The 15,999-nt window shown below is 33.0% G+C and overlaps 1 long non-coding RNA gene across 2 annotated transcripts; it reads right to left on the reverse strand.

The window, feature by feature from the left end:
- Window positions 1-9,150: 9,150 nt before the first annotated feature.
- Window positions 9,151-12,501, reverse strand: LOC114827528 (uncharacterized). Of its 2 annotated transcripts, XR_003776606.2 has the most exons (6): window positions 12,036-12,501; window positions 11,859-11,932; window positions 10,439-10,461; window positions 9,917-10,004; window positions 9,668-9,767; window positions 9,151-9,480 (listed from the first exon to the last, which is right to left on the reverse strand). It is a non-coding gene; the product is annotated as an uncharacterized lncRNA (long non-coding RNA). The 2 variants fall into 2 exon arrangements; XR_003776607.2 differs by lacking the exon at window positions 10,439-10,461.
- Between the last annotated feature and the right edge of the window lie 3,498 nt (window positions 12,502-15,999).

Genomic DNA, 15,999 nt, shown 5'->3' on the forward strand with positions numbered 1-15,999 from the left:
CCTGGGAAGGGAGATATACTTCAGGAAATGATGGAAAAACCTGGATCTTCCTCACGACAATGAGTAAAACTGTGAAACCGGCAATCAGTAAGTAAAACTGTGAAACTGGCAATCAGTGTAGGTAAATGAGCTTTTCTCTGGTCAAACTTCTATGATTAATCGGTCCACTCTTTGGTAATTACAGGTTTTGCAACCACAAAAGCACTTTTCCCAGCAGCACTAGTGTAGAAGAGCCCTGGTCCAGAAAAAACCCGTGTGCCCTAAATGCCAAAACCAAGACAATTTCGGAACTTTCAAGGAAATGACAAAAGGTCTTCAAATATTTCAAGATAATGGACCCATGCATTTTCAAATTGGGACAATCTACATCTTTCAACTTAACTAAGTTCCTCTATTCGTGCCATTTAAATTGCCCTAATCTGAAAGAAGCCTTATTAAATTGTGGTTTCTCTTTTGCCTCTGTCTACAAAACACAGCTCTAGCATCAAATCGTGTGCTGTCATGGATGATGTATCCTGATATAAACATTTTTGGAAACTTTCAACGTACCCATATTATATCATCCACTCTTAAACCATTTCCAATCCTTGGCCTAAAACATAATTTTTTTTAGCCCAGAAAATTTATGTTTTAACCCATAAACAATTTTTATGTTCCAACCCTTCTGACCTAAAATTTTAGTCTTGGATTGTTAAAGAATGAATTTAGGCTAATTTTTTTTCTTAAAGTAACTTTTTTAAAAGCAAAAAATTATATAGACTATCATAATTTAATTTTATGATCATTTTAATCTAAAAATATTTAGATTCTGATAAATATTGAAAAATCACTAACCGACATCATGAAACTCATTAAACACTATGAAAAAAATATGAAACACATAAAAGATTTTTTTTAATTTTTTTTAGCCATTAGATTTAAATTTGGCCGTTAAATTTTTGTTTTTACCGTTGAATTTCATCAAATTAGATCTTAACTGTTAGATTCAATGAATTCATAAATATAAAACTAAATCAAATATACATATATGGTAGACCAACCCCACTAATCCTGGGTTAAATCTGGCTTTGTTTTAGTTATAGGTTTTAGATTCAATTTTAAGCTTGTTGGATTTGTGGAAGGAATAAAAGAGGAAAGATAGGTTATAGGCCAGGGTTGGAGATAGTCTTAAAAGAGAAATTATGTTGTAAACCCTTTCAGTAACATGTAAAATGGTATATGCCACGTGATTTGTCTTTGTGATACTCATAATAATTTCTTGTTTTCAAGCGTACGTATTGAATATAAGCCCATATCAGGATCGGATCCATTTATGGACCCAAGTGGTACCGGGATTATTCTAAAGTTTGAAGAAGGGTATGTGGGACTTCTGAGGACCACCCAATGGTCTAGGTAGGTCATGGAAGAGAGAAAACCAACATAGTTGTGTAGATGCTGCACAACAACCAAGAAGAAAGATCTAATTTCAGATGAAGAGGCACATAAAGAAGACCACTATAGATCAATTGTTCTTGGACTTTGGTTCCAATGAAGAAGAAAGACTTTCTCTCTCCATTTCCCATGTGACCAACTTCCCATTTTTCTTTTTCTTTTTTTAATTGTTGTCCAATCAAGTTATGCTAGTAAAGGGTTGGGGTATTACTCAACCAATATATTTTATACCATATGTTTAACACCGTTATTTTATTTTAAATTCATACGACTTCTAAAAGTATTTAGTAAAGTACTACGAACTCATAACCACATGAATTTTCATCTCATACCATCAAATTCACTAAAATACTAAAGCCAAAATTATGGTATTTTCGTATGTTATATGTTATATAATAAAAATAGAAAATTGTTATTGGTACTCCAAAAATCTAATTTTGCACTCTATACTTTCTATAATTAGAAATAAAATAAAATAAACTTGTGTTGTGAGGAGTGCAGAATGTGATTTTTGGAGTGCTAATGGCAATTCCATAAATATAATAAAACCAGATTCCCAATACAAGTATATTGTTTTAAGTGTAAAGAGACATTTATTTATATGATATAATGCATTTACTTAAATCTGCCTAGGCCCCAAACCGTTGCCAAACTAACACCTCGCATACATTGATTAGGACCATCAAATGTTAAAATCTTGAATATATCACTGGCCTAGATTAACCCAAACTAACCTGAAGCTCAACTGCGTTTTATTCTTCTCTTTATATTGGGGTCACAACTATTTTTTACTACAAATGTATAATTGTTAGAAAATAGGTCTCACATTGGTACTTTGAAAAAATAATATACAATATATGTGAATTTTTAATTTTTTTTGTGATAAAACTCAATATCTAGTAATAGGTGGTTAATTTGACATAGTATTGATGACGTTGATGTTAGATCATAATCATATCGGGCCTTTAAAGATTATCAAAAATACCCTTTGATTTCACAAATAATTATTTCCCCTTTTTACTTTCAATTTATTTTTAAATAAGTGAAGAAGGTAACCAAATTGGTTTATGGGAGGAACATGTTTGGTGACGGCCAATAAGGATACGATCGTATCCTTTAAAGATCATAATCATAATCATATTGGGCCTTTAAAGATTATCAAAAATACCCTTTGATTTCACAAATAATTATTTCCCCTTTTGACTTTCAATTTATTTTTAAATAAGTGAAGAAGGTAACCAAATTGGTTTATGGGAGGAACATGTTTGGTGACGGCCAATAATGATACGATAGCAGTTCACTTCCATGAGCAAACATGTTGAATTTGACATTTAAGAGATATTTCGGCTACCCAAGATAGAATCTTAAAAAAAAAAACTCGAATCGTACTGATCGAGTTATATATGCAGGGTTCAGGTTCTTTGTGATAGGATTAAAAGTGTGACCAAAAGAACAAGAATATGATTTCACGTTAACAATTGAATATTTATTATTATTGAATTATATGATTTTGCTGTATTGTTTTTGTTCTTTTAATCAATTGGTGACTAAAAATTCTTGGTAATATTTGTATTTGATTATATCAAGTTAAAATTTGTATTTGATTATATCAAGTTAAAATTAAAACAAAACATTCATTTATTCTTCACCTCTTATATCAAATCTCATAATACGTTATTATATATTTCTTGATAACTAGATTATCCATTTCTAATTAGTGGGAATAATTTAAGTTTAAAATTAATGAATTATGGATTATGTCGTGTCCATTATTTGTTGCACCTAGTAGGCTAGTACCATGTCACTGTTATATACTTTAATGGCCTGATCGATCGACGAATACATTCCTAGTTTTGCCTTAATAGACATATATATTTTCATTAAAAATTCAAGGGCGCAGAATCGATTTGTAAAAGATATCTGCTTTCTTTCTTTCTTTTTTTAACAAATATCAGTCACAATGGACCACTTTATTTGTGTTTTTCTAGTCAATATAAGGAAGCCATTCTTTTCTGCAATCATCAAGAACTTCGTGGAGGCACCAGTTTCTCTCTATCCGCCTAGCCGCGAATTCATGATTTGAATTTTGGGAGTTTTAATGCTAAAAGTTAAAGATTTTAGATAAAAATATAGCGCGAAACGCACAAACAAATTTCAGTTTATTTACGGAAACATTGCATTGGACACTTGGTCGGCTTACTGTGTCAACAAAATCATGTTGTGTATATGATAATAGATATCGACATTTACTGAAATAATCTGACAAGTGCTATCGAGAGCATTTATTGAGTATTGTTGATGCAACTTGTCAAGTACTGCCGAAATATGCTTAACATACATTACATCAAATACTTGATGGGCACATATAGACCTATACCAAATATTCAAAGGGTCCTCGAGGACCTTCACTTGCTTGTTTCCCAATCTTTCGGTGGTCATGGGACCACCTTGGTCCTATAATGCATTCGCCCTTGCCTACCCTTTTTCTTTTACAACATAACAATTTGCAATGCTTGGCACCCATGCTTTTGAAGTATGAACTCAATTTTTAATAGGCTAAATAGCCAAAATGGTCCCTAAGATTTGCATAATCAATAAAAATGGTCCATGAGATTGAAAATCAATAGAAATGGTCCCTTAAGATTGTCCACCATCAATGATTTTGGTCATTCCGTTAAAAACTCTTTGGGCAATTTTCAAAACTTCGTAACACAATCAATTATGAACCAAATTCAACCTATAATACATCAAAATGAAGATATGAAAGTGTAGAATAAGATTATACCTATTTGGAAGCCCAATGGTTGCTGGAGATGGCCGGAAAATAGCCTGAAAGGTGACTGGTCCGCTGAAAAACTGGAAAACTCGCCGGAAACTGGGTAAACTTTAAACATTCATAACTTCTTCAATACTGAATGAAATTGAGTGATTCAAAAACAAAAATCATACTTGTTGATGAGACGAAGAGAATGGTACCTGTCTCGATGGCTAACTTGTTGTGGTTTGGCAGGAAAACGGCTCAAAAATGGCTAACTCGAAAATGGTTAGCCACTTTCAAGCCGTTTTCCGGCCAAACTACAGAGAGTTAGTCATCAAGTATCATTATCTTTTTCTCATCTAGAAGTATGATTTTTGTTTTTTAATCATTCGATTTCGTTGAGTATTGAATAAGTTATTAACGTTTAAACTTTACCCAGTTTCCGGTGAGTTTTCCAGTTTTCCTGTGGACCAGTCACCTTTCAGGCTATTGTTCGGCCATCTCCAGCAACCATTGGGCTTCCAAATAGGTATAATCTTGTTCTACGCTTTCATGTCTTCATTTTGATATATTATGGGTCAAATTTGGTTAAGAAACGATTGAGTTACAAAGCTTTGAAAATTGCCCAAAGAGTTTTTAACGGAAATACCAAAATCATTGATGGCGAACAATCTCAGGGACCATTTCTATTGATTATGCAAATCTCAGGGACCATTTTGGCTATTTAGCCTTTTTAATATTATTTGTTTATTAATTTGTATATCTCAGTCGTAATCTTCTTATTAACTTAATTTCCTCTTTGCATAAAAGAAAAAGGAATTTTCTTTGGTTAAACAGAGGGGTAATAGCCCGACAAAAGAGGAATTACAAAATAATGTCACGAGGTCGAGAAATCTCATAAATATAAGATAATTAATAACTGCTTACAAGAAGATGAAAGTTGCTTAAAAAATAGACTGGACTTTGAGGAAGAAAGAGGCTCAGGTTGGCAAACTCATCATCAACAAAATTCATCTGATGATAGATATGCTGATGATTAGATTTCTAGTCACACAATAATTAATATTGTAATACAAGATGAAATCAACTCACCAGCTCAAATATCGCTTTATGGGTGAACATCCTAACCCTTGGAACATACTACAGCCCTAGGTGGCGAAGAACCAACATCGAGGTGCCAAACCTTTCTGTTGATGTGAGCTCTTAGGGAAGATCAACCTGTTATCCTTAGAGTAACTTTTATCAATAAGATGATTAAAGGATTTTCATCACATACAATTGGAAGCTAGCTATCTACCTATCTAAGTGTGCTGCACATGCATAGATATAATTAGAGAGAACAATAGTTCTATTCCAGTTTATATTTTTAATCGGTATTGTGTGCTATTAGTTATATAATTAAGTGCTTTGCAAACCTTTTGTCTGCCATCTGCAATGGTGAAAAGACTCCGGAGGGAAAAATGTATATGGCTTCAAAAGTAACAAAGTGCGAAAAGATTGAAGAGAAATTAAAGTGTAAATGTACTGGCCTGCCTCATATCTTTTCCTTAGTTGGTTGGCTACTTGGCTTGGTGTTGTTGGAGTCGGCATTAGCAAAGCTAATTTCATAATTTAGGATTTAGCTGCCTATGTAACTACAAGCCTACAATTTTTGTTTTCAGTGGGTCTTTTATTTTATTTTATAAACCTTATTTTTTCTATACAATAAAGATTGAAATAGGATAAATTCGAACTCAAAATTTCAGATGCAGGGAAAATTACTTTCAAGAATATGACCTTTAAGTTCCTCGTCATAGAGATATTTTTATGTGTACTTGTAACAGTTGTTGTTCAATGGTGCACATCTATCCCGCTATTGACACAGATTTTAAAACATGTAAAATTGACTCGAATGATTGAAAGTTATGGAGTGAGAGTTTTAAGGGGTTCAATCTACTACCTATTTCCTTTTCATCTGCGTGGCTTTATATCAATATGATTCTTGTCGGGGCATCGATATTTGATTGTGATCCAACCCCCTCACCCTCCAAATTATTGCTTCATGTCTCCCTCTTCCCATACATATATGCTATAAATTTTACAAACCAAATTTAATTACGTGACTATTTGAATTTTGTTTCTTTGCATTAGAATGACAAATTTATTCAATCTAATTTGATCAAGGTATTTCGACCATTCAATCAAATTTAACAAATCCCCATCAGCATAATTAAGTACTTGACGTAACTTATCATGGTAGGTTACGCCACGTCAAAAAAAAACCTAAATCTTAATCTAAATTATTGGATGAGAAACGCTTAAGTAAACACTCACATCACATCATTATGCCGACACAATAGGTAGGTATAGCCTTATTATATATCATATCAAAAACCTATTTGGATGATAAACATGGAAGAGAGCTCCTTCCCCTACCTTTCCTTTGAGGCTTGGTAAGAAATAACGAGCATTTAAAGCAAAACACGTACATCTAACCAAACTAGTCGTCCTTCAGTCTTCCATGTGGAATTGAGATGGAAGGTCGACTGGTCGTATTGAGTATGCTGCATGCATGGGCTGGTTAAATGCATGAACAGTCAATTCTGTTACATGCATTGACTTTGTTTGAGGGAAGGGGAATGGTTAGGACATCAATACTGCAGCTATATGCATTTTCCCTAAATGATGATGTTCGTGAGCATCTCGACCATTTAGATCATGGCTACAGGGCCTAAAAGAGTAAATAACATTTTCCTGGAGAACCAGATGGGAATTATTGCACACCTAACAACGACAGGATCTAAAATCGTAGTAGAATTTGGTTCGTCTAGGCGAAGGTGATGTGACATTCTTTCGAATGATATGGGAATCCGACCATTTTTCTTTGCACGGATGATTTACCATAAAGTGTATCACAAATTTAATCCCGTTAATTCTGTCCGAGTATAAAATTCAATTATATATATATGTGTGTGTGTGTGTGTTCAAGTTGAAGAGAAAAAATTTTGGCAACGAGAATGCTACTGTAGTGTGACATGCGTTGGCATTTACACATAGACTATAAGAAAACATGGCTTAGGTAGCTGATGAGTAGATTTTATATTATATATTTTACCCTAATCTTAGTATATTTTGGTTAATATATTAGAAGAATTTTGATACTTTGAATTGTATTTTTAATATAGGACTTTCGACTTCCTCTGGAGCAAAACAGGATCAAATGGACGAATTTTGGAGTAATTCCAGTTGGAGGACGTTCGTGAGTCACTTAGCTTAATCTTATCAAAATTTGGGATTTTTCCACCAAGCGGTTATTTTCTGGCGATGAAATAAAGAAGCAGCGCGCAGTGCTGGAAAATGACGTTTTTGGGCTTAAATGACGTTTTTGGAGTCCAAGATGACCTCGGATGGGTTCGTGGCCTTCTGGAAAAGTGTTCAGAATATTCCAAACATTAAATCCAGCTATATTGGGCCAGTTTTGGAGCAGCTTATGGGCCAAAACGTGGCTGTTCAGATTTTAGACGAATTTTACTATTTTTATTTAGGGTTTTTATTAATTTTAGTTTGCTAGGGTTTGTGTGGTGGCTTAGCAAATATATTGCTTGGCCGTCTACAGTTTTGAGGGACGTTTTTCTTTTATGCAATTTTGGAAACAGAGAGAATTGTTAGGGTTTTGAAGATTTTCTACTTGAAGGTGTTTTCAATCATTTTCTTAATAATATTTTCTATGATTTCAATTATGAATATGCGGAACTAATTTCTTTTGCTAGGGCGAAGCCTTGAGCCTTAGCATGAATATGTGATTTTTATTTAATTGCTTATGATCGATTGCATGCGTACTTTGAATTGTTAATCACCGGGATAAAAACTATCTAATTGTCGTAATGCCTGATCACCATTAGGATCTTTAGAAAAGTAATTTGATGCAATTTTGGTCGGAAGGTTCCCTGAAATTGACGCTGGCTTCTTGTGATTAATAATTGTAATTTCTCTTAGGATGAATATCAGGTCTTAAGGATTGCATGGTTTTTCAAAGGATTTTCATAAAGCATAATGAGTCTTTCATGTTTAGATTTGATCCGAACGTCCGGACGGGTTGCATGTTAGATATACGTTCTATGTTGGAGGTTCCAAGTAGAATATGAATTAGGAAAATCTAACCTTCAAAGTGGCATGTGTAGATTATAAGTAATTGGTAAAAATTCATAGGATTGTTAGGTGATGGTGGAACCCTAGTGCTTTCTTAATTTTATTCTCCCAAAACTGTTTTCTTTCTCTAGCTCTAATATTGCAGATTGTTTATTTTCACTCACTAATTTCGTTTTTATTTTAATTATATTATAAAATCAATCACTTCAATTTCTACTTTACAATAATTAAATGGAATCTGATTAGTTCGAATCCCTGTGGAGACGACCTTGCGAAATCCGTTTATACTACAATAACCTTGTGATTCTTGCAAGTAAAATAGGAGATTTAAGCCCGTTCACATGAGTAGTAAAAATCCCTATCAGTGGCGATAGACATTCGTCACATAAACATGAAAATTCGTCACATTTAATTATATGTGACGAAAATCTAGCGTCACTATGTTTGTCACCTATACAGCATCACCTATAGTTCATGTGACGAATTTTACATTCACCACATATTTTTACTATTTGTGATGCCAAATTCGTCACTTAATAACTTTAACTGTGACGAAATAAGCGTCACAAAACATAAAAGTTAGTGACCTATAAGTTTGTCAGATAACAAATGTATAAGTGAGGAATTTATCGTCACTCAATTTGATCCTAGAATGCTATAGCTAAGAATAAGTGAGACTGAAAGCGTTGCATATTCCTTTGACATGTGGCGCAATTTGTGTCACATGTGTCAAAATCATAAACCTATTAGAAACAATTCGTGACGAACCAATTACCACATATTCCCTGCTTTGTCATCTAGAATTAGAATTCATAACAAATATGAGGCAATACTTTAGTTAATCACATTTCATTGATCAATAAGTTAGATTATATCCAATACATGCACCAAGTCTATATCTCAAAAGCTAACATAAGCATCCTAACACTTCTAAGCATATTGAGATGCTAACAAGTTTTTAAGGCATTGAGTCGATAACAAAACAGGTATACCGTGTGCATATTTGAAACCAACAACAAAATACATAATATAAATAATCAGCCATGTCATGGTCTTTAGATCAGCACATGTATCATTGTCATTTGAAAGATCACCATCACTACCTCAAGTGCTTCTTGAATACTTTCTCCTTTAACTCCATCCTTCTTTTTCTTCATCTTATCCTTACATAATAAAAGAGAAGAAAATAAACTTTGGTGTCTAGATAATAGCAGGTGCATTGAGAATCTGAATAACAAAAGAGAAGAAAATAAGAATTGAAGGAATAGTTAACAGTAAGAAGAACGAAACATAATGGACGAGCCTATCTAAATTACACAATGAGTTTTATATGTACTTTAATTTCATTACCTTGCGAGCCTTTCTTGCATGTTGGATGAAATGGTTTTGCCCCTCCCTTGTGGTAATACTTTTGTTTCTTACAATTATATGAATTTTTCTTGAAAACATCCTACATTAAAAGGCCATTAATTAAGAAGAAAAACATATCTAGTTTCATACCATAGACTACTTATTCACTGTAATTTTAAAACATTCATTCAGCTTTTATAAAGTTCAAATTGATATCACTACTAATGAAGACTAAATTGATGTCACTACCTCTGGAGATGTTGTTGGTCCGCCCTTGGCTTGCAATCCTTCAGTTGTGCTATCATATCCTCATTTTCCTTTTGCTTATCTAATTTCACTAATTTATCATAGCCTAGTTAGTAAGTTATCAAGATTCCAAATGGCAGGACTAGATAATCTACAAACAAAAGATAAAATTAACAAAAAACTACTTAAATTATAATTAAACTTCTAAACCAATATGCGACTGCAAGAATATGAAGATCTGCCAAAATTTAATAGAAACCCAACTCCAACACCATTCCTAAAAAACAATAAGATCAAAATCTAACGTAGTATTGAAAAAAAAAGGTGAATAACATATTAGTTTTCCAAATTCAATATCCTTCAAAAGGTGAGTTCTGGAAGTTGTGGCTATCACTTAAGTTACCAAGTATGTTGATAAAGTGAGATTAAGATGAAAATGTTGAAAGCAGAACAACCCCAAAACTTGTAAAGTATAAAACCTATACCGACAACATCTTGGTTTAAAAACACAAACAAGAGAACTACCCTTGTCAAAAACCATGACCAACCTGCAAACAACACAATCACAACAACAAATTACTTTGAAAATAAAAACATTAGTGTGCTTAATACAAAAAATAGGCAAAAGAGGCATAAAGAAGATCTAAATTAGTCTACCATTTTCGCATGCAGATAAAGTTTTCAATAATTAAATTTTTACTCTGCACTGGATCTCTTACAACCAAAATGAAACCAACTTTGTTATTTCAAAGGTGGTTGTGCTCTTACTAAACAACCCAATTGATATATTCACTTGAGGTAAAGGCCTCCAGCCAATAGAAGAACAGAAAAAACACATTGGATGAATTTTGAGCAAGTCATATGGTCACTAGTTGGAAGAATTGCTTAAAGATCAGGGCAAAGTCCTAATAATCAAACTATGAAATAAGCTTTCAACTATTTTGTATCTAACTTAAAAAGGAAGTAAAAGCCAATGCTTAAACAAAACTGTGGAAATTTTAAGTTTGTTTGAATGTATTTTTCATAGATTGATTGAATGCACAAGGGGGGGGGGGATATATAATGAGGTAAAAGGTTACAAGCAACTCTACCTTGGCAAATCCTACAAACCCGGTAAACCCTAAAGCTGTTACTCCTTAAATTAAGGGAGTGCAACAAGTAGCTAGCACACAACTATCAACAAGTCATCTAGATGTCAATCTTCCTCAAATTAAGGGATTAGACTTAATAGAGAATCCCATGGAAAGAGGAAACATAAAATATGGCAGCATATCGTCTAATATCGTCTAATATCCATATGTAGCATCAGCATGCAGCATCAGTCACCCCATATCATCTAATTTCCATATGCAGCATCAATATGTAGCATCAGTCACCCCATATCGTCTAATAAGAACTAAGTAGCTAAAAATATATATAGGAGAAATATATGTGTTTCTTAAATCCTTCTTTATATAATTTTTCATGGTTTTCTAGGAATCCAAATAATAACACCAATAAATAGAAAAGACATTGCCACCAATAATCAGAAGAAAGAAAATCATCTATGATAGGGGAAATCATTCTGCTTGCCCAAGAGACCATTTTCAATCTTTTTCAAATGTAGAGCACTTAAAAGAATTATGGTTCAAATTTCAGAGCAATTCAAAGCCAAATCAAACAACTTTCATTTTCAATAAATGGTATCACCAACCCAAAAAATTTTACCTTCAATCCCCATGTAAAACCAATAAGCCTAGAAAAAAAAAATACCAACTTGCAAGTTCATAACAAACAAAAAATTGAAATACAAAGACCAATTAAAACAACTTATTAAAGCCTCCATATGTGCAAATAAATCATTTGAATAATCCCCAACGGTTACCCAAAATAAAATAGACAGGGACAAATACATATAATCTCACAAGGAAACAGAATGTAGCATGAAAAAAGAAGAAATTCTTACAAGTTTCTTTGCTAAAGTTATTGATTAATGTTCCTTCCTTCAGTTTTTTTGTTTGTAAATTTGTGAATGTAAACCTGCAAGTTTCAAAAACAAATAGAAAAAGCCAGGGATATATATATATATATATATATATATATTATTTATATATAAATCTATAAATTAAAAACCAAATTTTACCCAATTAGAGTCCTTGAAAGATGGATGAAGAGGTCGAGGGCTACTGGAGTGCTCAATTTGGAGGCAATTACCTGCAAATCCAAAACCCTAAGTTAAAAAGAATGATAAAAATTGAATTCGCTAACCATTTGGCCACATGGTAGTCTCGTAGGCATGGAGAAATTTGGAATAGATTTATGTAATTGGTGGAAAGGGTTTCTATGGTTCTTGGGTTTTCGGTGGTGGCGCAAGAAACTGGAAGAAGGTTGAGACGCAACAAGGTGTGGATTTGGCTTGTTGGTTGAATTGGTCTCTAGGGTTTTTGGTTGTGGAGTGTGATAGACAACGAATAGATGAGAGAGGGTTTGAGCATTTGGCTTAGAAGATCCCAGTAATGTAGCGATAGAGAGAGAATAAGATTAAGAGACGTGTTGGTTGCCTTGGGTCACAATGATGAGAAATGGGAGAAGTTTGAGAGACAGAGAAAGTGAAAGTGAAAGAGAACGGTTTAGAATTTAGATGGGCTTTCTCAAATTTGTTTAATACTTTACTATGTTTCTTTTTATTTATTTATTTATTGTTGGAAAAGTGATGAATCACTTTCGTCACCGAGAATACACATATGTAACCCTTTTGCAATTCCTCATATATCATACTTCGTTAGGGTGCCATTGTTCCTCGCCATAGATTTTAGTAAGGACTTCAAAAAATTTGTGTCCCCACTTTTTCATCTTAAAAGATATAAAATAATTTTAAGTGACGCTTATGATTTTCGTCACTCCATTCTAGAATATGTGACGTATTTATCGTCACCTAAGTGTTCTCAAATCATGCGTGACGCTCTGAACAATTTGTCACATATAGAAAAAATATGTGACGAATTTTTGGGCGCCACATAAAATTTGATCACCTATTCCATGTTTTCTTGTAGTGATAATATGCATGGTTTGTATGAAATAGCACTACAATGATACTCAATTGTAGGTAAGTTTCTCTATCATTCAGGTACTATTCTTTATAAAAGAGCATGAATAAGTGAATAATTAAACTTATGATGATGAATTGTCACTTGGTACTACAGTCTAATAGTATTTATCTTCACTTATAAGCGAGAGGTTTTAGATTCGATTCTCGCTAAAGGCGAATTTGAACCATATTATTGCAAATCCATTGTGAGACTTAGCCCACTATTCCACCTCTTTAGTGTAGATGATACTTTTTTGTTCGAGAAAAAATTATGATGGTGAATTGATGATAATATCATTTAGTATTTAATTAATGGAATTTATGGGGATTTTTGTTAATTAAGGATATGAGTTCAAAGTGATTGTATTTTTATATTGAAGTGCAAAATATCAAATTAAAATAAAAAACACTAGGAAAAGTTAAATCAATGGAGAAAATCAGGGCAACATGGAGGTTGATGAAGGTTGGTAAAGCTAATTAAGTATTTCATTTAAAATATAATGCGTTCATTTTTCTAAATATATACATGTGAACATATCAAAATTGTTATCGACTCATTTATAGAATGTGTACTAGTAAAATTTGGTATCTCTAACATCACTCTTTGACACACACACGAAGATGGATACTAAGTATCTTTTCTAATTTGGTCATTCTAGCATCATCCATTGCTATATGTATGAAGAGGAATGCTATTTACTTTTTTTTTTTTTTACCTTTTTCTATTTATTATCTAACACACACCACTATCACTTAAACACAATTTTAATGTGTTAAAAATCTAATTCTTTAATTTTCATGTATGCGCTTCACCAAACTAAGTGCACTCATATGTGTACAGATACACCAGCAGGCAAACACAGTACCGGGTCGGTTCTCACAATATTAGTTTGTGAGTTGTTCCAGATAAACAGAAATGGATATCATAATCAGACCGTCCAATTTTGACTCATCTCACATCTAGTGTCAGTGAAGTCGATCATTCCAAAGGACTTGGATTGTCTGCCCTCTAATTGTGATGCCCTCTCCGTGCCCTCCTGTTTTTGTGGTCACGGTTAAGCCACGTCAATATTTTATATTACTATTTCTTTTTGTTTTATTATTTTTATAAAAAAAATAATATAAAATATTAACGTGGCTTAACCGTGACCACACAAAACAGGAGGGCACGGGAAGGGCATCGAAATGGGAGGGCAGACAATCCAAGTCCCATTCCAAAATCCAAAGAGTACCAATCTGGCATTCCCCTGATAAAAATAAAATAAAAAATTAGTGCCATTTGGAGGGAAGGTGATGATGACTGACTAGGACGGGGAAAGAGATATTCCATCAAGAATATTGAATCAAGTGATTTGAACTTTTTAAATTTCATCTAACGATAAAAAATTATCATAATTATTAAATAATCAAAACAGGTTAATCGTTAAATGAAATTTAGAAGATTTCGGATCACTTAATCTGATGATCTTGGTAAAAAAATTCAGAGAGAGAATCTCTTTCCCTAGGACTAGGACGTCTTTGTTAAGTTGCACGCCAAATCAACTTAAACAACTCTGAAAACTCCTCCCTGTAGATTATTCCTAAGCACTCAGAAATGGAAAGTCACACACCTGTATCTCCTAGAGCATTGAATCAGTGATGAACTGTTTGATAGCTATTTCACTCATTTTTTGAATTTTTTATTTCTCTTGTTCCATTTTCTTTCTATTTACACGTTAGATAAAACAGTGGTACCGGTGCGCGTATACATGCAACACGGCGCAAGAAGTTAAGTGTGTTTTGACAAGGAAAACTTAACTGCAAACAAGGTTCATTTGCTTACATATTGTCATACTCGTCATGTCATATGTTACTTACAAAGTGAGATGCGAAGAGAAGGAATGTATCCCGTTGCTGGAAAGTTTTCCTCCACTTAACGTGACGTGTCTAAAGTTTGGCCATCGGTTCTGTTACTAACTTCACAACAACTTAGCCACAGGTAGCCTAAGCATTTTTGCATCAGCTTCTATTTGGGCCGTACAATTTTGTAAGCTACAACGATAACACAACAAATTTAGAGGGAATTTACGAAAAAAATACAAACCGGAAAGCAAAAAAATAATTTAGAAGGAGGCATTTTAGCGTAGGAATCGTGTAACCGGAGTCATGAATTTGTCATTGCAACGGGCCCATGGAATCCTATTTGTTGTCGGCCTATTTTTGGCTTAGGGTTTCATTCAGAAAATGATGCGACATAAATTTCAAAAAGAAAAAATACATTACAAACAATAATCTAAACGGCTTTAAATTACAGTAAAAGTAGTAATAATGAATAATCTAATATAAAAAATATATGTTACTCAGTACTACGGTCTGATGATATTCTTCTTTATTTGTAAGTGAGAGGCCTTAGGTAAATGACGAATTCGATATCAAATTAGGTTGTTTATTGTTTGGCTTAACCAAACTCTCCCTCCCCTTAGTGTAAATATATCATTGTACTTAAAAAAAACATAAACAATATATTGCACATTAAAAGCCTTCTATCCAAATTTTGGAATGCAAATAATTACATTAAAAAGAAGAAAAAGAATAATAAATAGTGGATATATGATTACTTGGAAACCACTTAATTCTGGTTATTATATGACAAAATTTGCATATTCTGTTAAAACTTAAAAATACTGGAAAATTGAGAAAATTTTAACTTGGTGGAACTTACTTAAGTAGTCATGCTTCTGGTTATTCAAATTGAGATAACAGTTTTTAAGCATGATTTATTATGGGCAATACGTTTAAATTACAAGACACTACTTATATAAGGGGATTATAAGATTTTGGTTGATATCTAAAAAACTAGGTCTTCATCAAAAGGGGTAGTTTTTTTTTTAGTACATCAACTTTTTACACTGAGAAGAGAGGGAGTTCAGCAAAACCATATAATGGGAAACCTAATTTGGTATTGAATTTATCATTTATGAGATTCAAACCTAAAATATCTTACTTCCAAATGAAGAGGAATACTACCAAACCGTAGTAA

The sequence above is a fragment of the Malus domestica genome, chromosome 02 (genome assembly GCF_042453785.1).
Source record: "Malus domestica chromosome 02, GDT2T_hap1".
In the NCBI taxonomy this organism is placed as follows: Eukaryota; Viridiplantae; Streptophyta; class Magnoliopsida; order Rosales; family Rosaceae; genus Malus; species Malus domestica.